Here is a 22,916-nt window from a genome sequence, read left to right on the forward strand (position 1 = left end):
TTTGTGCCGATAACGATGTTTTTGCTATATATTTAACATTATAATGACTATGTTCAATATATAAGGTAATGGTTATTGCACAATGGTTATTAAATAACACACCATGGTTAAATATTAAATATCTTAATTTCTCTGATATGTTATTACCCATTACTTGACTTGTTATCGTAGTTACTGGTTGTCAAAGACACTTGTGGATAGTGCGTGCGTGCGTGTGTGTGTGTGTGTGTGTGTGTGTGTGTGTGTGTGTGTGTGTGTGTGTGTGTGTGTGAGAAAGAGAGAGAGAGAGAGAGAGAGAGAGAGAGAGAGAGAGAGAGAGAGAGAGAGAGAGAGAGAGAGAGAGAGAGAGAGAGAGAGAGAGAGAGAGAGAGAGAGAGAGACTCTCAATCGTGAGGTAGAGATTTAATGTTATTTTTAAGTACACATGTAATATCAAGAGTTTAAAAAGTATCGTTGTTGCTTTAACCGCTACTATAAAAATTGTCAATACCGATACTAAAGTATATTTCTCAATTGTACACATATATGTATACACATCCATCCGAGTTTTTATTTTCTTAATAGTTCTTGTCATTTATTTTCCTTTGACCTTGCTGGGGGAGTGAAGAATGTTTGGTGTGTGAGAGACGACTAAAATGCCAGGAGCAACACACTAGTAACTCCTTCTCCTGTATAAATTACTAAATGTAAAGAGTAAAATATTCGTTTTCTTTATTTTTTCGGGTCACTTGCCTAAGTGAATGACCCACTTGTGATGGTAACTGTTGTATGGTTCTTCTGGTAACTGTTGTATGGTACTTCTTCTGGTAACTGTTGTATGGTTCTTCTTCTGGTAACTGTTGTATGGTACTTCTTCTGGTAACTGTTGTATGGTTCTTCTGGTAACTGTTGTATGGTTCTTCTTCTGGTAACTGTTGTATGGTTCTTCTGGTAACTGTTGTATGGTTCTTCTGGTAACTGTTGTATGGTTCTTCTGGTAACTGTTGTATGGTTCTTCTTCTGGTAACTGTTGTATGGTTCTTCTGGTAACTGTTGTATGGTTCTTCTGGTAACTGTTGTATGGTTCTTCTGGTAACTGTTGTATGGTTCTTCTGGTAACTGTTGTATGGTTCTTCTGGTAACTGTTGTATGGTTCTTCTTCTGGTAACTGTTGTATGGTTCTTCTTCTGGTAACTGTTGTATGGTTTTTCTTCTGGTAACTATTGTATGGTTCTTCTTCTGGTAACTGTTGTATGGTTCTTCTTCTGGTAACTGTTGTATGGTTCTTCTGGTAACTGTTGTATGGTTCTTCTTCTGGTAACTGTTGTACGGTTCTTCTTCTGGTAACTGTTGTACGGTTCTTCTTCTGGTAACTGTTGTATGGTTCTTCTGGTAACTGTTGTATGGTTCTTCTGGTAACTGTTGTATGGTTCTTCTGGTAACTGTTGTATGGTTCTTCTGGTAACTGTTGTATGGTTCTTCTGGTAACTGTTGTATGGTTCTTCTGGTAACTGTTGTATGGTTCTTCTGGTAACTATTGTATGGTTCTTCTGGTAACTGTTGTATGGTTCTTCTGGTAACTATTGTATGGTTCTTCTGGTAACTATTGTATGGTTCTTCTGGTAACTGTTGTATGGTTCTTCTGGTAACTGTTGTATGGTTCTTCTGGTAACTATTGTATGGTTCTTCTGGTAACTGTTGTATGGTTCTTCTCAGGCTCAGGGTTTTGAGCAGCCAATAACTGGAACCATGGAACCTGCTGGGCTGCTCAAATTCTGGCAAAAAGTTTGTGAATCTACTACACTACCTCAAACTATATATCTGCAGAAGTCATCTCTAATTGTACGAGGTTGCCATTCCGGGTTGAGTGTTTCATTTGTGTCAACTCGTCACCACCTTGAATCTCTGAGTGAATTCAATGATTGAAGACCACTCAGATCTGAGTCTGTGTTGGATATATGGGGCAGCGGGCCTCCAGCAGCAACAGCCTGGTTGACCAGGCAAGCAACAGACGAGCCTGGCCCATGGCCGGGCTCATAGAGTAAACTTTTGAAACTCTTCATCTTCAAAGGTACTAAAGTATGTGTTTTGTTGACGTGTATCTCTCATTATGTCTATTGTCTTCCACAGGTGTGACCATCTCAAGTGACCATCTCAAGTGACCATCTCAAGTGACCATCTCAAGTGACCATCTCAAGTGACCATCTCAAGTGACCATCTCAAGTGACCATCTCAAGTACCCGAGTGTTGTATCCTAACATCTCCACCACTCACTATACTACAAAAGTTATTCTTGGTCACACTGGATAACAACAATACTTCAGTAACAAGGGTTGTACTGTACGGATAACAACAATACTTCAGTAACAAGGGTTGTACTGTACGTCATGTTGGAGAGGACAATGTTATTTGTGTATTAGTTTTGCTTCACTTTTTTCAGTGTGTGATTTACTTTATTGTCTGTGTTTTATTTTTTAGTAAACTTTAGAGAATTTTCGTGACTAATTAAATTTTCCAATTGTTATTTTGCTTTATCATAAATAAATTGTCTGGACAACACTGAGGTCTACATACTGATAACTGGTAATTACTTAAAACCAATGGTAACTTATTATAAGTGACTAATTACCTTCAGATGATGTGTGAACTTATCACTGCACTAGTTCATACTCTCACTATCAATTACTCCCCTCACACAATTCCATAATAATGAAGGACTACCACACAGAAATTGTGGGTCAAGGGAAGGCTTAAAAACGTTTGAAATTTATCATTTATGTCTACAATTTAATTACTACACTATATAATAATTGACAATCTTGATATAACGAGATGAAGTAACATTACTGGGGGAAGTGGATGTTAGGTGCTGGAGAAACACCATTAGACTCCAGACTTTCCTGTACTGGTATTTTCACACATCTCCAGTCGTTGTTCAAAGTTGTTCAGGAGAACCCCTTTCTGTCTCGGCCCTCAGTGCTGGTTGAGGTCCTCCTCTTCTCTTTCCAACACCAGTTTCCTTCCAACTAACAGACTGCCCAGCATCTAGTTAAAAGTAATCAGACTGTATACTGGGTGGACTAAGGGAGGGGGACTGCGTGCGGCCAGCAGTAACAGCCTAGTTGATCAGGCCCTGATCCATCGGGAGGCCTGGTCGTGGACCGGGCCGCGGGGGCGTTGATCCCCGGAATAACCTCCAGGTAAGTGCAGAGAGGTCTAGCCTGGTGTTTTACGACTCACTTGCCATGGGTTCTAACCCCACGCGTACCGTGGTTTGAGGTGGACAGGTAGAAGGGGTATGCTGCTACTATGGTAAGTATAGGAAGGAAAGTGACTGTATGGATGACCAGACAAGTTGGGGGAAGGGATGATCAGCCACTTTGGTGAGTAGATGGGTTGATGGCCAAGTGAGGTGGGCAACAGATCTGGGTGGCTGCTATGGTGGGCACTGAGATATTCCTTGGTGTGCTTGATGAGCAGAATGGAACCTCCCCATTCCTTGGTGTGGTTGATGGGCAGAATGGAACCTCCCCATTCCTTGGTGTGGTTGATGGGCAGAATGGAATCTCCCCATTCCTTGGCGTGGCTAATGAGCAGAATGGAATCTCCCCATTCCTTGGCGTGGTTGATGGGCAGAATGGAACCTCTCCATTCCTTGGTGTGGTTGATGGGCAGAATGGAACCTCCCCATTCCTTGGCGTGGCTAATGGGCAGAATGGAATCTCCCTATTCCTTGGCGTGGTTGATGGGCAGAATGGAACCTCTCCATTCCTTGGTGTGGTTGATGGGCAGAATGGAACCTCCCCATTCCTTGGCGTGGCTAATGGGCAGAATGGAATCTCCCCATTCCTTGGCGTGGTTGATGGGCAGAATGGAACCTCTCCATTCCTTGGTGTGGTTGGTGAGCAGAATGGAACCTCCCCATTCCTTGGTGTGGTTGATGGGCAGAATGGAACCTCCCCATTCCTTGGTGTGGTTGATGGGCAGAATGGAACCTCTCCATTCCTTGGTGTGGCTGATGGGCAGAATGGAACCTCTCCATTCCTTGAGGTTAAGCGGCACCCTGGAGAGGGTTTTAGGTGGATGAACAGTTTTTATAAAGGAAATTGCAACCCAATTATGACTAATGTTTTTAATGGTATCAATTTATTTTTTGAAAGTATTTCCATACTGTATTGTGTATACTAACTATATATAATAACTGTAAAATATAAAGATACTAATATTTGGTTGTAGTGATATATATAACAATGTCCAGCAGTGTGTGACAGACCCAGTGTGACTTCTGTCATTCCGAGTCTTGCTCACAGGACGACCTGCGGCTGCACAAACCAGTCACTCAGGCAGCACAAGTAAAACTGGAGTGGACAACCATTAGTGTGCTCACCTGGAGGGAAGACGTCACACAAGGTTGTCTTGCTGGGCGGGGCCCTCAGGCATGACACGTTGAGTCATCGATGGAGCACTGGTATACTGTGCTGTTACTCATCTTCCAGGGGACGGCTGAGGCTACGCTTCTCACAGGGTTACCTGTAGTTGGTGGTTCCAGGGGTCACTTCTCTTACAGTTCTGTACTAATCTTGTCTCAGACCACGCTTCCTGATCACCACTACTACCATCACTAATCAATTTGTTACCACTACTACCGACCAACAAGGTTACCACTCCTCTACCAACTACTACCTGCCACCATCACCACCACTAACCACTACCTGTCTGCGTCTGGACTGAGGCAGGTGGTCTCAGCAGCAGCAGCACAAGAGCCACCTGGACTGAGGCAGGTGGTTTCTGGCAAACTCCCAGCGTGAATAATTGGCAGGCATTAATAATGAACAATTATCACTTGGTGGCATCGATTAGCGCGCGCCAGGGCCAAGACTGTGCCGCTGTGGCGGTACAACAAGGCAACGTTACAGCCAGGGCCAAGACTGCCGCTGTGGCGGTACAACAAGGCAACGTTACAGCCAGGGCCAAGACTGTGCCGCTGTGGCGGTACAACAAGGTAACGTTTGAGGTAAGGTTCCCAACCTACTACAACACCACAACCACCACCACTACTCTCACACTGTCTGCCTCAACCTACAACCAGGCTGTTGCTGCTGGTGGTTCGCTTTACCACATATCAAACGGCTGAAGGTCTTGTCGAATTTACGCTTGAAGATTTCTACACTACGTAGTTCAGTGTTCCTTATATCTTCTGGTAAGAAGCAAAATAGTCCAGGACCACAGATGTTGATACAATGTTCTGTTATTGTGCCCTCAGCACCCCAGCTTTTCAATGGTTCAATTTTATATTTTCCTTTATAATACTCTGGCTCCAGTATGTAAAGGCAGTGTGCAGATATGTCTATATTATGATGAATCAATCTGTGCATTAGAGTATATATTTAGGACTGATACGTTCCCGGTAATTTAAATAGTTTATTAACCCTATATGGGTCGCAAATGTTCTCTTAATGTGTTCTAACTGTGATGTCTCTCCTGACATGACTGGAGTCGTCAACACTGAACAACAGTCTAATGAGAAAAAAGCACAAACAATTTGAATAGTGTCATCACTGGCATTTTCCCTTATTTTCAAAGTTCCCTTTATCCAGCCAGTCACTGTATTGGCTTTAATATTTGCCTTATTGTGGTCTTTAAAAGGTATGTCAACTGACATTATTGTACCACCACCTTCACATCTCCCTTTTGTTACATTTGGTGATCATCTTGCATTTCATATAGTATCTCCTTCTCTCAATGTTCATTCTTTCCGTGTCGATGTATAGCTGGAAGTTGCATGTTCTCCACAGGTAATTTTCTCGTGTCTTCTACAGAGGTGATCTTCATGATTATTTTGTTATCAATCACAAATAATGATAAAAAACTATGGCAAGAAATTTTAGCTGTACTGTGAGGACAAGACTCAGGAGAGGCGCCACGACCGTACTTTAGGTATTCTTGGTGTTCCATTCTTACAAAGTTGACTATCCATTAGCCAACTTTGCCATTATACCTATTATTATTATTATTAAACCTAAGCGCTAAACCCGTAAGGGTTACCATTATACTTTTCACCACCATTCTATGTACAATCACCCCATTATTACATTTGTCAAATGCATTCTGGAAATTCGTAAGCATTATATGCACGTTGGTTTTCCTTTCATGATGTTTTAGTAGTAGTGACAAGCATGATATTCTCAATCTTAATGTTTTAGTAGTGACAAGCATGATATTCTCAATCTTAATGTTTTAGTAGTGACAAGCATGATATTCTCAATCTTAATGTTTTAGTAGTGACAAGCATGATATTCTCAATCTTAATGTTTTAGTAGTAGTGACAAGCATGATATTCTCAATCTTAATGTTTTAGTAGTAGTGACAAGCATGATATTCTCAATCTTAATGGTTTAGTAGTAGTGACAAGCATGATATTCTCAATCTTAATGTTTTAGTAGTAGTGACAAGCATGATATTCTCAATCTTAATGGTTTAGTAGTAGTGACAAGCATGATATTCTCAATCTTAATGTTTTAGTAGTAGTGACAAGCATGATATTCTCAATCTTAATGTTTTAGTAGTAGTGACAAGCATGATATTCTCAATCTTAATGTTTTAGTAGTAGTGACAAGCATGATATTCTCAATCTTAATGGTTTAGTAGTAGTGACAAGCATGATATTCTCAATCTTAATGTTTTAGTAGTAGTGACAAGCATGATATTCTCAATCTTAATGTTTTAGTAGTAGTGACAAGCATGATATTCTCAATCTTAATGTTTTAGTAGTGACAAGCATGATATTCTCAATCTTAATGTTTTAGTAGTAGTGACAAGCATGATATTCTCAATCTTAATGTTTTAGTAGTAGTGACAAGCATGATATTCTCAATCTTAATGGTTTAGTAGTAGTGACAAGCATGATATTCTCAATCTTAATGTTTTAGTAGTAGTGACAAGCATGATATTCTCAATCTTAATGGTTTAGTAGTAGTGACAAGTATGATATTCTCAATCTTAATGGTTTAGTAGTAGTGACAAGTATGATATTCTCAATCTTAATGGTTTAGTAGTAGTGACAAGCATGATATTCTCAATCTTAATGGTTTAGTAGTAGTGACAAGCATGATATTCTCAATCTTAATGGTTTAGTAGTAGTGACAAGCATGATATTCTCAATCTTAATGGTTTAGTAGTAGTGACAAGCATGATATTCTCAATCTTAATGGTTTAGTAGTAGTGACAAGCATGATATTGTAATAAAGTTGGTAGAATTACCGACAATATGTAAAGTAAAAGTACACAAGTGCAACTAATGTGACATTTTTATTATGGCAACGTTTCGCTCTCCAGAAGCTTTGTCAAGCTTGACAAAGCTCCTGGAGAGCGAAACGTTGCCACAATAAAAATGTCACATTAGTTGCACTTACGTACTTTTACTTTACAAGTATGATATTCTCAATCTTAAAGGTTTATTAGTGCAGTTTATGCTATTCCATAAAGTTTGCAATTGGGCATCTCATGGCCCTCTCAGAGACTTTTACAATGTTAATGTTTACACTACCCAGAAGTAAATTTTCCCCAGCGCTCTACTGCCTCTTTTATATGTATATAAAAAAAAAACAATGTCTGCAATTTTTTTTTGAATGCCTTTCGGATTTGAGTGAGACTGAAGTTGTGTCTCCTGAGGACACAGTGTTGATGCTAATGGTATTGTGCAGGTGTTGCACAAGTGAGCAGGTTTTATATGCCTTTTACAAATATAGTCTGCAGAGTAAAGTTACTAACTTTTTATGTGGGAATCCCTGTCTCATCCAGTATTACTGGAGCCAAGGCCAGGATTTTAAAATATACGTCACAGTCCATGGAAAACTGGAAGTTGCACAGAGAGGAACAAGACTCCCGGCAAGTAACCAACCATGGGTCCAGTGCACCTCTGATCCACAGCCAACCATGGGTCCAGTGCACCTCTGATCCACAACCAACCATGGGTCCAGTGCACCTCTGATCCACAGCCAACCATGGGTCCAGTGCACCTCTGATCCACAGCCAACCATGGGTCCAGTGCACCTCTGATCCACAGCCAACCATGGGTCCAGTGCACCTCTGATCCACAGCCAACCATGGGTCCAGTGCACCTCTGATCCACAACCAACCATGGGTCCAGTGCACCTCTGATCCACAACCAACCATGGGTCCAGTGCACCTCTGATCCACAACCAACCATGGGTCCAGTGCACCTCTGATCCACAGCCAACCATGGGTCCAGTGCACCTCTGATCCACAGCCAACCATGGGTCCAGTGCACCTCTGATCCACAACCAACCATGGGTCCAGTGCACCTCTGATCCACAACCAACCATGGGTCCAGTGCACCTCTGATCCACAACCAACCATGGGTCCAGTGCACCTCTGATCCACAACCAACCATGGGTCCAGTGCACCTCTGATCCACAACCAACCATGGGTCCAGTGCACCTCTGATCCACAACCAACCATGGGTCCAGTGCACCTCTGATCCACAACCAACCATGGGTCCAGTGCACCTCTGATCCACAACCAACCATGGGTCCAGTGCACCTCTGATCCACAACCAACCATGGGTCCAGTGCACCTCTGATCCACAACCAACCATGGGTCCAGTGCACCTCTGATCCACAACCAACCATGGGTCCAGTGCACCTCTGATCCACAACCAACCATGGGTCCAGTGCACCTCTGATCCACAACCAACCATGGGTCCAGTGCACCTCTGATCCACAGCCAACCATGGGTCCAGTGCACCTCTGATCCACAGCCAACCATGGGTCCAGTGCACCTCTGATCCACAACCAACCATGGGTCCAGTGCACCTCTGATCCACAACCAACCATGGGTCCAGTGCACCTCTGATCCACAACCAACCATGGGTCCAGTGCACCTCTGATCCACAACCAACCATGGGTCCAGTGCACCTCTGATCCACAACCAACCATGGGTCCAGTGCACCTCTGATCCACAACCAACCATGGGTCCAGTGCACCTCTGATCCACAACCAACCATGGGTCCAGTGCACCTCTGATCCACAGCCAACCATGGGTCCAGTGCACCTCTGATCCAGAAGATACATTCTTTCGTCTTGTATTGACAATGTTTGTGGAATAAGTGTCAGACACCCACATGTTTGGGTTTTGTTTAGTAGTTGTGTCGAAGATGATCTTCCTGCTCTATACTCTTGTTGCTTTGGGTTGTGTAGGCTTTGTAATTTCAAACAGCTGGTAATTTAACATCTCATCATTTTTTCAAAGACTTTTGCGATGTGTGATGTTAGGGGGTTACTGATCGGTAATTTTTAGATAGCGCTCTGACTTATTTATACAAAGAAGCTGTATCTGCACCCGTAAGATCTAAACTTTTTCTGTAAAGGATACTGACTGCTCGTGCTAGTGGTATTTTGCACCACTTTACGTATATTATAAATAAGGAATTCTACGAATCCGGTCTAGCTGCTGCACGAGTGGCCATCTTTTCTATTTCTTATGTATTTATATTCTTTCATGATAACATGGCAAGGAATGAGAAAGCTGATGAACCTGCAGAAATAACAGCCACAACAGGAAAATACAGATTAAAGGTGTGGAGAAACGCTGCAGCAAATTATGAAGACAATTATAATTAAAAAGCTGGAGTATGAGCTCCGGGGGTCAACGCCCCCGCGGCCTAGTCCATGACCAGGCCTTACGGTGGATTAGGGCCTGATCAACCACGCTGTTACTCCTCGCCACACACAACCCAATGTACGAACCACAGCACGGCTGGTCAGGCAGTGACTTTAGGTATCTGTCCGGTGCCCTCTTGAAGGCAAACGGGGGTTTACTGGCAATTATCATGTATGCTGGAGGCAGATGAACAGTCTTGGGGTCCTGACACTTGTGTGTTGTCTTGATGTACTCACGGCACGCCTACTTTTCACTGGGGTAATGTTGCACCGTCTGCAGTCGTTTGCTTTCATAGGGAGTGATTTGTGTGTGCAGATTTGGGACTATTTTCCCTCTAGAGTTTTCCAGGTGTAAATTACAGGTCAAGGGACTACAAACGGCCCCAGCAATAAGTACAGTCAAGCACTTTAATACGTGCAGTGAAGGTTCTGTGTATACTGTACTGATCTGCAGCTTCACCTGCCTTGAAAGGTACAGCAGTATTCCAGCCTAAAGAAAACAAGTGACTTAGAGAGATACATCATAGGCTCGGCATCCAGTGTTCTGAAGCTTCTCACTGTTCATCCGATCATTTTCCTAGCAGACGTAATAATGACATTGTTGTGATCTCTAAACCTGAGATCCTATAATATTATCACTTCTAAGTCCTTCACATTAGTGTGTGTGGTGTTGGTAGTGTTGCTCTGGTAGATGTGTTGCACTGTGGGTTTGTGTTGTGTTGGTGTGTCCTGTCGTGTCGTGTGTTGTGTTGTGTTGCGCTGGTGGGTTCGTGTGGGTTTGGGATGTACTGGAGGGTGTGTTGTGTAGATGGGTGTAGTGTTCGTTACTGTTTTTCGTGTGTGCACACTCACCTAATTGTGGTTGCATTGGTCGATTCATAGCTCCTGGCCCCGCCTCTTCACTGGTCGTTACTAGAACCACTCTCACCCTGCTCCATGAGCTTTACCATATCTCTTCTTAAATTTATGTATGGATCCTGCCTCCAGTACATTACTCTCCAGATTGTTCCACTTCCTGACAGCTCTAACTGAAGAAATACTTCCTAATATCTCTGTGACTCATTTAAGTCTTCAACTTCCAGTTGTGACTCCTTGTTGCGTCCCATCTCTGGAACATCCTGTCCCTATCTACTTTGTCAATTCCTCTCAGTATTTTATGTCGTTATCATGTTCCCTTCCCCCTTCCCTTCCCTTCCCTTCTGTCCTCCAGTGTCGTCAGGTTGAGTTCCCTTAACCTGTAGTACAAGAATGGTATACAATACCGACAAGATGGTCCCTTAACCTCTCCTCGTGTGTGTGTTCGTTTGTGTTTGTTGTTTAGGATAGTGGTGAGGGTGTCTGCCTGGGGAGGTGTGTGGTGTTGACAAGTTGCCGTGTGAGGCGCGGCACAATTATTACTTTCATAAGAAGTGCATTAAACACGTAGTGGGCACGCAGCGCCTGTGAAAATGAAAGCAATTCAGGCTGGATTCAAGGGCTTGGAACACAGGTCCAAGTGAGGTGCGGCAGCATGGTCTAGCCAGCTGCCCGCACTCTGGCCGGCCGGCTGGCCGGCCGGCTGGCTGGCTGGCTGGCCCTCCCTCGTGCTAGGTACCACCACACCTGGCAACAACCACCGCCACCACACTGTAGCAACATGACTCACTATTCTCTCTCTTGTTCCTCCGTCTGACCAACTCCTGGTGTCGGGGTCACTGGCACTGCTGCTGCTGTTTCTTCGTAGTAGCATCTTGGGTTATCCCTAGGGAAATAAGTCACTCTGTCTGACTTTTTTGGGTTATCCTAGGTTCCCTACACATATGCTGCTATGTATGATAATTCTATGTAACTGTATTTGTGTATACCTGAATAAACTTACTTACTTACTTACTTACTTAACCAGTGATCTCAGAAAAGGGATACCTTTTCGGATTATCTTTTCTACGGGTATCTTGTCTGGTTATTACTAAAACGTAAACAGCAGGCTTGTACGAGACAGACACCAGCAGGTATGGCAATACAAGGCACTTACTGAAAAGCAATAAGCCCGTAAGGGTCATATAGCACCTGGTAGATATGGAAGCCATCAGGGTGGATCGAAGGGGAGATATCAAGGAACCTCCATCGAATGATATTAAGAAATGTTGCTTCTTGTGTTAATTTCAGAACGAACTTCAAAATGGTATTTTACCGAGTTTCCTGAGACAAGGAACTAGTGGAAGAACATAGCTGACAACAGTCGTTTCCTGACCCCACCACAGGTCATCTGTTGGACGTTGGACTGCGTGCGGCCAGCAGTAACAGCCTAGTTGATCAGGCCCTGATCCATCGGGAGGCCTGGTCATGGACCGGGCCGCGGGGGCGTTTATCCCCGGAATAACCTCCAGGTAAGGGTATATACACTGATGAAAAATACCACTACTGGGGAGTGTTGTCGCACTACTGGAATATATTAGCAAAAAGGACACAAGTGTAACTAATGTGACATTTTATTGTGGCAACGTTTCGCTCTCCAGGAGCTTTATCAAGCCGTTAACGGCTCCTGGAAAGCGAAACGTTGCCACAATAAAATGTCACATTACTTGCACTTGTGTCCCTTTACCTAACATTGTGGGTAATTCTACCAACTTTAATACTATTAACAACATAAAGGAAGAACACTGCAGCAGGCCTACTGGCCCACACTAGGCACGTCCTTCTCAAACCCAAGCCAACTAGCAATAAGAGCATCAAATACAGAGTAGGGCAGTGTGTTACTGGAGGTGGAGGGAAGGTGGGGGGGGGGGAGCTGGAGTTACTATGCTGGGTCATAGTTTACTGCGTTATACAGCTTTATTATATACACCCATCCAGAGGGCGGATATCCAAGGATCACAGATTCTCATAATGGGTCCCGACACCCATTGTTGTCGTTCAGAGGATCAGGTTTGAGCACTTATGGTACTACACTAACTGTATAATTCCCAGTAGTAGTACCAGTTCCTAGTAACCAGTTACCAGTAACCAGTGTACCAGTACATGACTCACTACCAACCGTCTGTGTGAATCACTGACTGTATTCATATTGCTGCTGACCATAGCAGGATTTCAAACACCCGTCACCCGTAGGCACTTTGAGAGTCAGTCGAAGATAGGGAGCAGAGAGAGGCAGGTCGGCTGTTGGTGCTTTCCCATACTTTCCGTTATACTATACGTACTACCAGCCTACGTGAGTATTCTTACCCCATCCACGTTATCGAAAACCCACTTGACATAATGACTGTCTTACTGAAGTCACTAACTTGTTGGACAACAGTCGATGTGATAAAAACAAATGTATTTAGTACCTGTGTGTACGCTCCAGCAGCCAAGAATGAAATTCAAGCTGATAAGCTTGTCCAATTGTCTTGGTTTTATGTAGTGTCTTTACAGTTGTATATTTGCTCTCACGGGATATATTCCGCTGTACCATAAACTCCCCCTCATACCTGTGACCAGTTTCCAGAGTTCTTCCATTAAACGCTGGCCATAGGCCTAGTTTGGAATTTATCAGGAGTCAATTTCTGGAGTCACTGTCACTAGCCCGGTCCCAGGCCAGGCTTCCCAGTCGCTGGCTTGGTACCAGCTGCACACAATATAACGTATGCACCACAGACCGGCTGATCAACTGATTCATCAAAGTTCTTCCTTAAAGACAACCGGGGGGGGAGGGGGGGGGGGGTTCGTCGGTGATTCCCTTACGTGTTCTGCACCGTCTGCCAAGCCTCTTGATTTCTTTCATATGGAGTGATTTTTAGTGTGATGGCTTATCATCAACTGTTGTTAAATTTTCTAGGTGCAGATCATCGTGCATGGAAGTAAGTCACTGAGTTTTGTGTTACCTCAGGTTCTCTACACATGTGCTATGATAACTGACTCAAGAAATCGTAATGACACGATTGCAAACAAACCATACCCCCGGCCGGGGGTAACTCCTCAATAAACATAATCTTTCTCGCCTACACTAAATACAGTTCAAGGTTCTTTGAGCATTTCCAGTAGACTTGAGAAAATTTTATACAAACAGTGAAGGTTCTCTGGGGGTAATACGTCTACCCAAGATCAGGAACAACCTTCAACTGTGTATCAGATCTAATGGTTAGAACCATAACCATATTTTTTTTAAAAGGTGGACTAGTAAACCAGCAGAAATTCTCGGTCAAATGATCAAAACCTCGAGCTGTGGGTCATCACATGACTAAGACCTGCATCAGGAAACGTGTCCTTCAACTAAGTCATTAGCAAGGCAGGGATACCCAGTATAAGGAGCAAGGCAGGGATACCCAGTGTAAGGAGCAAGGCAGGGATACCCAGTGTAAGGAGCAAGGCAGGGATACCCAGTATAAGGAGCAAGGCAGGGATACCCAGTGTAAGGAGCAAGGCAGGGATACCCAGTGTAAGGAAAGCTTCTCAAAGTTTGAGAATACTGACGCGCGTAAACGAAACCGCACTGTCGTTCACACGAAGTATAGATAACTAGTAGCTTTAATGATGATCAATGATGCACAGACCTAACACAGGTGAGAAAGCTGTGCATCCTCCTTGGCATCAACCAAAGCTAGCGATCTGTCACATACACATCTCACTCAAACAACTGTGCAGTTCCCCGCACAATTTTCCACTACAGTCAAGTGCCGCATAACGACATTTTAGTCAACGATGACCGCATATACGACGGTGGTGTATACAAACCTACTGCACTGCCAGCCGTATAAAAGTATAGAACATACAATTATGTACAGAACATAATACTAATAATAAACAACTATGTTACTGGCTTATGTATTTACTATACTGTAATTTGTTATTCTAGAGTGTACTCTTTTTACTTAAAAAAATAAACAGTTTAGTGTACAACAGTATGGGGTGTTACGCAGGCAGCAGCCTCACACATCTGGCGTTTACCACGTCTCTTGATAGCATCATTTTCCCTTGTTCTTGATTTAATATCGTGTTTTGTTCATCATGGCCCCAGCAGAAGAAAAAGAGAAAACCCCCAAAGAAAATTCAAAGTGAAGGCTTTAGCAGAAACTTTTGCAGACCTCAACAAGTTCCTTTAAAAAGTTTGAAAACCTGGGCCCCAACACTGAAAGGTTTTCATTAACAGAGGAATGTTGATGCGTGCTAACACAAACCATCTAGGTTTGTGTTAGCACACTGATGCTTGCATAACGACGAAATCTCAAAACGACAACGACGCATTTCTCAAAACGCATCCACGTCGTTAAGCGACGCATGACTAATTCCTTTTCTACCCTTGGCATAATAAGAGCATAGTATTAACATCCAGGATCCAAGATTTTTTAACATCTTACCAGCGATCTCAGCTCACACACTGAGGTCCGTGATTCGATCCCCGGTACGGATGGAAACATTAGGGCGTGTTTCCTTAAGACACCTGCTGTCCTTGTACAAAAGGTACCTAGATATTAGTCAACAGGTACCTAGATATTAGTCAACACCTGTTATGTACAACAGGTACCTAGTTATGTACAACAGGTACCTAGATATTAGTCAACACCTGTTATGTACAACAGGTACCTATATATTAGTCAACACCTGTTATGTACAACAGGTACCTAGATATTAGTCAACACCTGTTATGCACTGCTTAACAAGGGGTTTTCTATATATCACTATGTTACTGATGTTAGCTACACCTGTATACGTTGAACATACTCTTGTAGAAATAAAGATTATAATTGTTAAACACTTGCTGCAACAAGTGTAGAAGTCTTGAAGAGAAAACTGAACAAGTACCGCTGCCAAGTGTTGCATCAACCAGGTTTGGACGAATATATTAACACTACATCTAGTATCAGGTCTTCACTTCAAGGTGGAACATGCGCTCATGATGATAAAAATGAGTGAACACTACATCTGCATATTGCTCGTTTTCCAGCACATCCAAGACCATATTTTAATTGTCCAACAACTGGGAAAGGCGAGAGAACCAGCACTAAACCCATGCTGCCCAATGGAAATAAATAAAGGACCCCAATGGAAATAAGTCACTCTGTCTGACTTTTTTGGGTTATCCCAGGTTCTCTACACATATGCTGCTATGTATGATAATTCTATGTAACTGTATTTGTGTATACCTGAATAAACTTACTTACTTGCTTACTTGTGCAACTGTGCACTTCCAAGTTTTATGGAGAGAACAACGGGGAAGAGCAGAGAACGGGGACAGGGGGAGGAGGAAAGGGGGGAAGGGAGGAAAGGGGGGAAGGGAGGAAAGGGGGGAAGGGAGGAAAGGGGTGAAGGAAAGGGAGGAAAGGGGTGAAGGGAGGAAAGGGGGGAAGGGAGGAAAGGGGGGAAGGGAGGAAAGGGGGGAAGGGAGGAAAGGGGGAAGGGAGGAAAGGGGTGAAGGGAGGAAAGGGGGGAAGGGAGGAAAGGGGGGAAGGGAGGAAAGGGGGGAAGGGAGGAAAGGGGGGAAGGGAGGAAAGGGAGGAAAGGGGTGAAGGGAGGAAAGGGGTGAAGGGAGGAAAGGGTAAATGGATGAAGGAAAGGAAAAAGGAAGGAATACAGAAAGAGGAGTCTTGTTTCTCTTCATATTATTGTTTTATCTCCCTCCCTCCCCTACCTAGTTAGTGGTGACAGATGCCAGACTGACAAGCTCCAACATTCACTACGACTCACTCAATACCACACACTATACTATCACTCTCAGACAGTATAAAACATCTGTGTTCAGTGTGAGTGCAAAGCATTAATAGTGTGACTTAACACATTATATATGATGCTGGAGTGGGTGGTAGGTGGGTGAGGCTGGGAGTATGTGGTAGGTGGGGAAGGCTGGGTGTGTGTGGTAGGTGGGGGAGGCTGGGAGTATGTGGTAGGTGGGGGAGGCTGGAAGTGTGTGGTAGGTGGGGGAGGCTGGGTGTGTGTGGTAGGTGGGGGAGGCTGGGTGTGTGTGGTAGGTGGGGGAGGCTGGGAGTATGTGGTAGGTGGGGGAGGCTGGAAGTGTGTGGTAGGTGGGGGAGGCTGGGTGTGTGTGGTAGGTGGGGGAGGCTGGAAGTGTGTGGTAGGTGGGGGAGGCTGGGTGTGTGGGGTAGGTGGGGGAGGCTGGGTGTGTGGGGTAGGTGGGGGAGGCTGGGAGTGTGTGGTAGGTGGGGGAGGCTGGGTGTGTGTGGTAGGTGGGGGAGGCTGGGTGTGTGTGGTAGGTGGGGGAGGCTGGTAGTGTGTGGTAGGTGGGGGAGGCTGGGTGTGTGTGGTAGGTGGGGGAGGCTGGGTGTGTGAGGTAGGTGGGGGAGGCTGGGTGTGTGAGGTAGGTGGGGGAGGCTGGGTGGGTGTGGTAGGTGGGGGAGGCTGGGAATATGTGGTAGGTGGGGGAGGCTGGAAGTGTTTGGGGGAGGCTAGGTAGGGGGGGAGGCTGGGAGTGTGTGGTAGGTGGGGGAGGCTGGGAGAGTGTGGTAGGTGGGGGAGGCTGGGTGTGTATGGTAGGTAGGGGAGGCTGGGAGAGTGTGGTAGGTGGGGGAGGCTGGGTGTGTGGTAGGTGGGGGAGGCTGGGTGTGGTAGGTGGGGGAGGCTGGGTGTGTGTGTGGTAGGTGGGGGAGGCTGGGTGTGTGTGGGGGAGGCTAGGTGGGGGACGCTGGGTGTGTGGTAGGTGGGGGAGGCTGGGTGTGTGGTAGGTGGGGGAGGCTGGGTGTGTGTGTGGTAGGTGGGGGAGGCTGGGTGTGTGTGTGGTAGGTGGGAGAGGCTCACCTGACACTGTTTGTCCAGTGTTTTCTGACCAAAAACAACATGACGGTCATCCCCCACACTTCCTGGTCCATAGATCAAACCTTCTATGACTTCCTTCTCTTCCCAGAAATTAAAATGGTACTCAAAGGGCGTCATCTTATTTGCGGGGAAGATTCAAGCAGAATCGCAGGCAGCGTTACAAAGAGTTAGGAAAAAAGTTCCAGAAATATTTCCAGAAGCGACAATGATACTGATCAGTGTATAGCCTCCAGAGAGAACACTTCCAAGGAGACAACTTCAACTAGGAGATCGGGTAAGCTAGCTAGCTTACCAGATCACAAAGCTAGCTTGCGCGCGTGCGTGTGTAATGTGCAGTCTACCAATACAATTATGGTCAACACACTCATCCATCACATAATACAATGATCAACACTTATCCATCACATAATACAATGATCAACACACTCATCCATCACAATACAATGATCAACACTTATCCATCACACAATACAATGATCAACACACTTATCCATCACACAATACAATGATCAACACACTCATCCATCACAATACAATGATCAACACACTTATCCATCACACAATACAATGATCAACACACTTATCCATCACACAATACAATGATCAACACACTTATCCATCACACAATACAATGATCAACACACTTATCCATCACACAATACAATGATCAACACACTTATCCATCACACAATACAATGATCAACACACTTAACCATCACACAATACAGTGATCAACACACTTAACCATCACACAATACAGTGATCAACACACTTATCCATCACACAATACAATGATCAACACACTTATCCATCACACAATACAATGATCAACACACTTATACATCACACAATACAGTGATCAACACACTTATCCATCACACAATACAGTGATCAACACACTTATCCATCACACAATACAATGATCAACACACTTATCCATCACACAATACAGTGATCAACACACTTATCCATCACACAATACAATGATCAACACACTTATCCATCACACAATACAATGATCAACACACTTATCCATCACACAATACAATGATCAACACACTTATCCATCACACAATACAGTGATCAACACACTTATCCATCACACAATACAATGATCAACACACTTATCCATCACACAATACAGTGATCAACACACTTGTTTTGCCTCTCATCACTATCCCATTCTCCTTGCCTCCACGTGTGGATGGTGGGGGGAGGGTGGGGGAGGGAGGGGGAAGGAAGGGGGGAAGGAAGGGGGGAAGCAGCGGCGGAGACAGCGGCAGCAAAGCAGTAGCAACAGGTGTTTTCTCAAGACGTTTGGCACCACCACACCTTACGACTACTACGTGCGTAGTGTGTGAGAGAGAGGGAGGGGAGGGGGGGGGGAGACAGGGAAGAGGAGGAGAGAGGGAAGAGGTGGGAGGAGGGGGGGAAATAGCAGTAGTGGAAGGGGGAGAGTGGAGATGGGGGGGGGGAGAGTGGTTGAGGGAGGGAGTGGAGGGGAAGAGAACAGGTCTATTTCTACGGATAGTTCTTAGCTTGGATTATTCATATCAACAGTAATATTAGGTGTTTCCTGCAATATCCTGGTTAACCTTTCGTTCTCTTTGTGCTTCTTCTGTTTGGTACATCCGAAGTTTCTGCTCTAAACCTCACGGCCAAGATTATCTTTCCATCGTTGTGACAATTAAGCGACCCTTCTTATCTTCTGCGCTCTCTTTGTGTATCTAATCTTCTTGTAGGTGTCTTCAATGGTAAATAATAATACTGAGCTCGTATGGTTGTGTTCAGCTTCTCCAGGCACTAGTGAAGATTTAGAATGCTCATGACTGTTTCCCAGGATATGTCTGATAGCTCTTGGTTAATTTTATTCCAGTGAATCATATGACTGTTGAAGTTATACATATTGAACATCCCTTCTCTTACATTATTGCTGTAGTTCCCCAACGTTGGCTTCATACTTGTTTGTACTTCCCTGCTGTTATGGTTACAATATATTTTTTGTGACTATTTTGTCTCTGATTAATACCTCGGTCTTTGTGAAAATGAAATCCAGATTATTTTCATTTAAAGTGAGATCAGTTATCTGTTGATTCAATGCGAACTTTTGACGAAGCCTCATTATTTGTCCGGTATGTGTCCGTCAAGCCAGAGTGTGTCCAGGAACTATTATTTGTCCGGTATGTGTCCGTCAAGCCAGTGTGTGTCCAGGAACTATTATTTGTCCGGTATGTGTCCGTCAAGCCAGTGTGTCCAGGAACTATTATTTGTCCGGTATGTGTCCGTCAAGCCAGAGTGTGTCCAGGAACTATTATTTGTCCGGTATGTGTCCGTCAAGCCAGTGTGTGTCCAGGAACTATTATTTGTCCGGTATGTGTCCGTCAAGCCAGTGTGTCCAGGAACTATTATTTGTCCGGTATGTGTCCGTCAAGCCAGAGTGTGTCCAGGAACTATTATTTGTCCGGTATGTGTCCGTCAAGCCAGAGTGCGTCCAGGAACTATTATTTGTCCGGTATGTGTCCGTCAAGCCAGAGTGCGTCCAGGAACTATTATTTGTCCGGTATGTGTCCGTCAAGCCAGAGTGTGTCCAGGAACTATTATTTGTCCGGTATGTGTCCGTCAAGCCAGAGTGCGTCCAGGAACTATTATTTGTCCGGTATGTGTCCGTCAAGCCAGAGTGCGTCCAGGAACTATTATTTGTCCGGTATGTGTCCGTCAAGCCAGAGTGTGTCCAGGAACTATTATTTGTCCGGTATGTGTCCGTCAAGCCAGAGTGTGTCCAGGAACTATTATTTGTCCGGTATGTGTCCGTCAAGCCAGTGTGTCCAGGAACTATTATTTGTCCGGTATGTGTCGGTCAAGCCAGAGTGTGTCCAGGAACTATTATTTGTCCGGTATGTGTCCGTCAAGCCAGAGTGCGTCCAGGAACTATTATTTGTCCGGTATGTGTCCGTCAAGCCAGAGTGCGTCCAGGAACTATTATTTGTCCGGTATGTGTCCGTCAAGCCAGAGTGTGTCCAGGAACTATTATTTGTCCGGTATGTGTCCGTCAAGCCAGAGTGCGTCCAGGAACTATTATTTGTCCGGTATGTGTCCGTCAAGCCAGAGTGCGTCCAGGAACTATTTGTCCGGTATGTGTCCGTCAAGCCAGAGTGTGTCCAGGAACTATTATTTGTCCGGTATGTGTCCGTCAAGCCAGAGTGTGTCCAGGAACTATTATTTGTCCGGTATGTGTCCGTCAAGCCAGTGTGTCCAGGAACTATTATTTGTCCGGTATGTGTCCGTCAAGCCAGTGTGTGTCCAGGAACTATTATTTGTCCGGTATGTGTCCGTCAAGCCAGAGTGTGTCCAGGAACTATTATTTGTCCGGTATGTGTCCGTCAAGCCAGTGTGTCCAGGAACTATTATTTGTCCGGTATGTGTCCGTCAAGCCAGTGTGTGTCCAGGAACTATTATTTGTCCGGTATGTGTCCGTCAAGCCAGTGTGTGTCCAGGAACTATTATTTGTCCGGTATGTGTCCGTCAAGCCAGTGTGTCCAGGAACTATTATTTGTCCGGTATGTGTCCGTCAAGCCAGTGTGTGTCCAGGAACTATTATTTGTCCGGTATGTGTCCGTCAAGCCAGAGTGTGTCCAGGAACTATTATTTGCCCGGTATGTGTCCGTCAAGCCAGAGTGCGTCCAGGAACTATTATTTGTCCGGTATGTGTCCGTCAAGCCAGAGTGTGTCCAGGAACTATTATTTGTCCGGTATGTGTCTGTCAAGCCAGAATGCTTCCAGGAACTATTATTTGTCCGGTATGTGTCCGTCAAGCCAGAGTGCGTCCAGGAACTATTATTTGTCCGGTATGTGTCCGTCAAGCCAGAGTGCGTCCAGGAACTATTATTTGTCCGGTATGTGTCCGTCAAGCCAGAGTGCGTCCAGGAACTATTATTTGCCCGGTATGTGTCCGTCAAGCCAGAGTGCGTCCAGGAACTATTATTTGTCCGGTATGTGTCCGTCAAGCCAGAGTGCGTCCAGGAACTATTATTTGTCCGGTATGTGTCCGTCAAGCCAGAGTGTGTCCAGGAACTATTATTTGTCCGGTATGTGTCCGTCAAGCCAGTGTCCAGGAACTATTATTTGTCCGGTATGTGTCCGTCAAGCCAGAGTGCGTCCAAGAACTATTATTTGTCCGGTATGTGTCCGTCAAGCCAGAGTGTGTCCAGGAACTATTATTTGTATGTGTCCGTCAAGCCAGAGTGCGTCCAGGAACTATTATTTGTGGTCCGTCAAGCCAGAGTGTGTCCAGGAACTATTATTTGTCCGGTATGTGTCCGTCAAGCCAGAGTGCGTCCAGGAACTATTATTTGTCCGGTATGTGTCCGTCAAGCCAGAGTGCTTCCAGGAACTATTTGCCCGGTATGTGTCCGTCAAGCCAGAGTGCGTCCAGGAATTATTATTTGTCCGGTATGTGTCCGTCAAGCCAGAGTGTGTCCAGGAACTATTATTTGTCCGGTATGTGTCCGTCAAGCCAGTGCGTCCATATTATTTGCCCGGTATGTCCGTCAAGCCAGTGTGTGTCCAGGAACTATTATTTGCCCGGTATGTGTCCGTCAAGCCAGAATGCTTCCAGGAACTATTTGCCCGGTATGTGTCCGTCAACCCAGAATGCTTCCAGGAACTATTATTTGCCCGGTATGTGTCCGTCAATCCAGAGTGTGTCCAGGAACTATTATTTGTCCGGTATGTGTCCGTCAAGCCAGAGTGTGTCCAGGAACTATTATTTGCCCGGTATGTGTCCGTCAAGCCAGAGTGCGTCCAGGAACTATTATTTGTCCGGTATGTGTCCGTCAAGCCAGAGTGTGTCCAGGAACTATTATTTGCCCGGTATGTGTCCGTCAAGCCAGAGTGCGTCCAGGAACTATTATTTGTCCGGTATGTGTCCGTCAAGCCAGAGTCTGTCCAGGAACTATTATTTGTCCGGTATGTGTCCGTCAAGCCAGAGTGCGTCCAGGAACTATTATTTGTCCGGTATGTGTCCGTCAAGCCAGAGTGTGTCCAGGAACTATTATTTGCCCGGTATGTGTCCGTCAAGCCAGAGTGTGTCCAGGAACTATTATTGGCCCGGTATGTGTCCGTCAAGCCAGAGTGCGTCCAGGAACTATTATTTGCCCGGTATGTGTCCGTCAAGCCAGAGTGTGTCCAGGAAATATTATTTGTCCGGTATGTGTCCATCAAGCCAGAGTGCGTCCAGGAACTATTATTTGTCCGGTATGTGACCGTCAAGCCAGAGTGCGTCCAGGAACTATTATTTGCCCGGTATGTGTCCGTCAAGCCAGTGTGTGTCCAGGAACTATTATTTGTCCGGTATGTGCCCGTCAAGCCAGTGTGTGTCCAGGAACTATTATTTGCCCGGTATGTGTCCGTCAAGCCAGTGCGCGTCCAGGAACTATTGTCAGGTATGTGTCCGTCAAGCCAGAGTGTGTCCAGGAACTATTATTTGCCCGGTATGTGTCCGTCAAGCCAGAGTGCGTCCAGGAACTATTATTTGTC

The 22,916-nt window shown here is 45.0% G+C and overlaps 1 long non-coding RNA gene across 1 annotated transcript in view; it reads right to left on the minus strand.

Annotated features, from left to right (window-relative positions):
• Positions 1–1,133: 1,133 nt before the first annotated feature.
• Positions 1,134–22,916, minus strand: part of LOC138853363 (uncharacterized) — an 84,472-nt gene continuing 62,689 nt past the window's right edge. The window contains exons 2-3 of the long non-coding RNA XR_011392558.1: positions 4,367–4,509; positions 1,134–4,042 (exon numbers count right to left, since the gene is read on the minus strand). This is a non-coding gene — a long non-coding RNA (uncharacterized lncRNA). The remainder of the gene's footprint in view (positions 4,043–4,366; positions 4,510–22,916) is intronic.

This window comes from Cherax quadricarinatus, chromosome 29, assembly GCF_038502225.1.
Source record: "Cherax quadricarinatus isolate ZL_2023a chromosome 29, ASM3850222v1, whole genome shotgun sequence".
In the NCBI taxonomy this organism is placed as follows: domain Eukaryota; kingdom Metazoa; phylum Arthropoda; class Malacostraca; order Decapoda; family Parastacidae; genus Cherax; species Cherax quadricarinatus.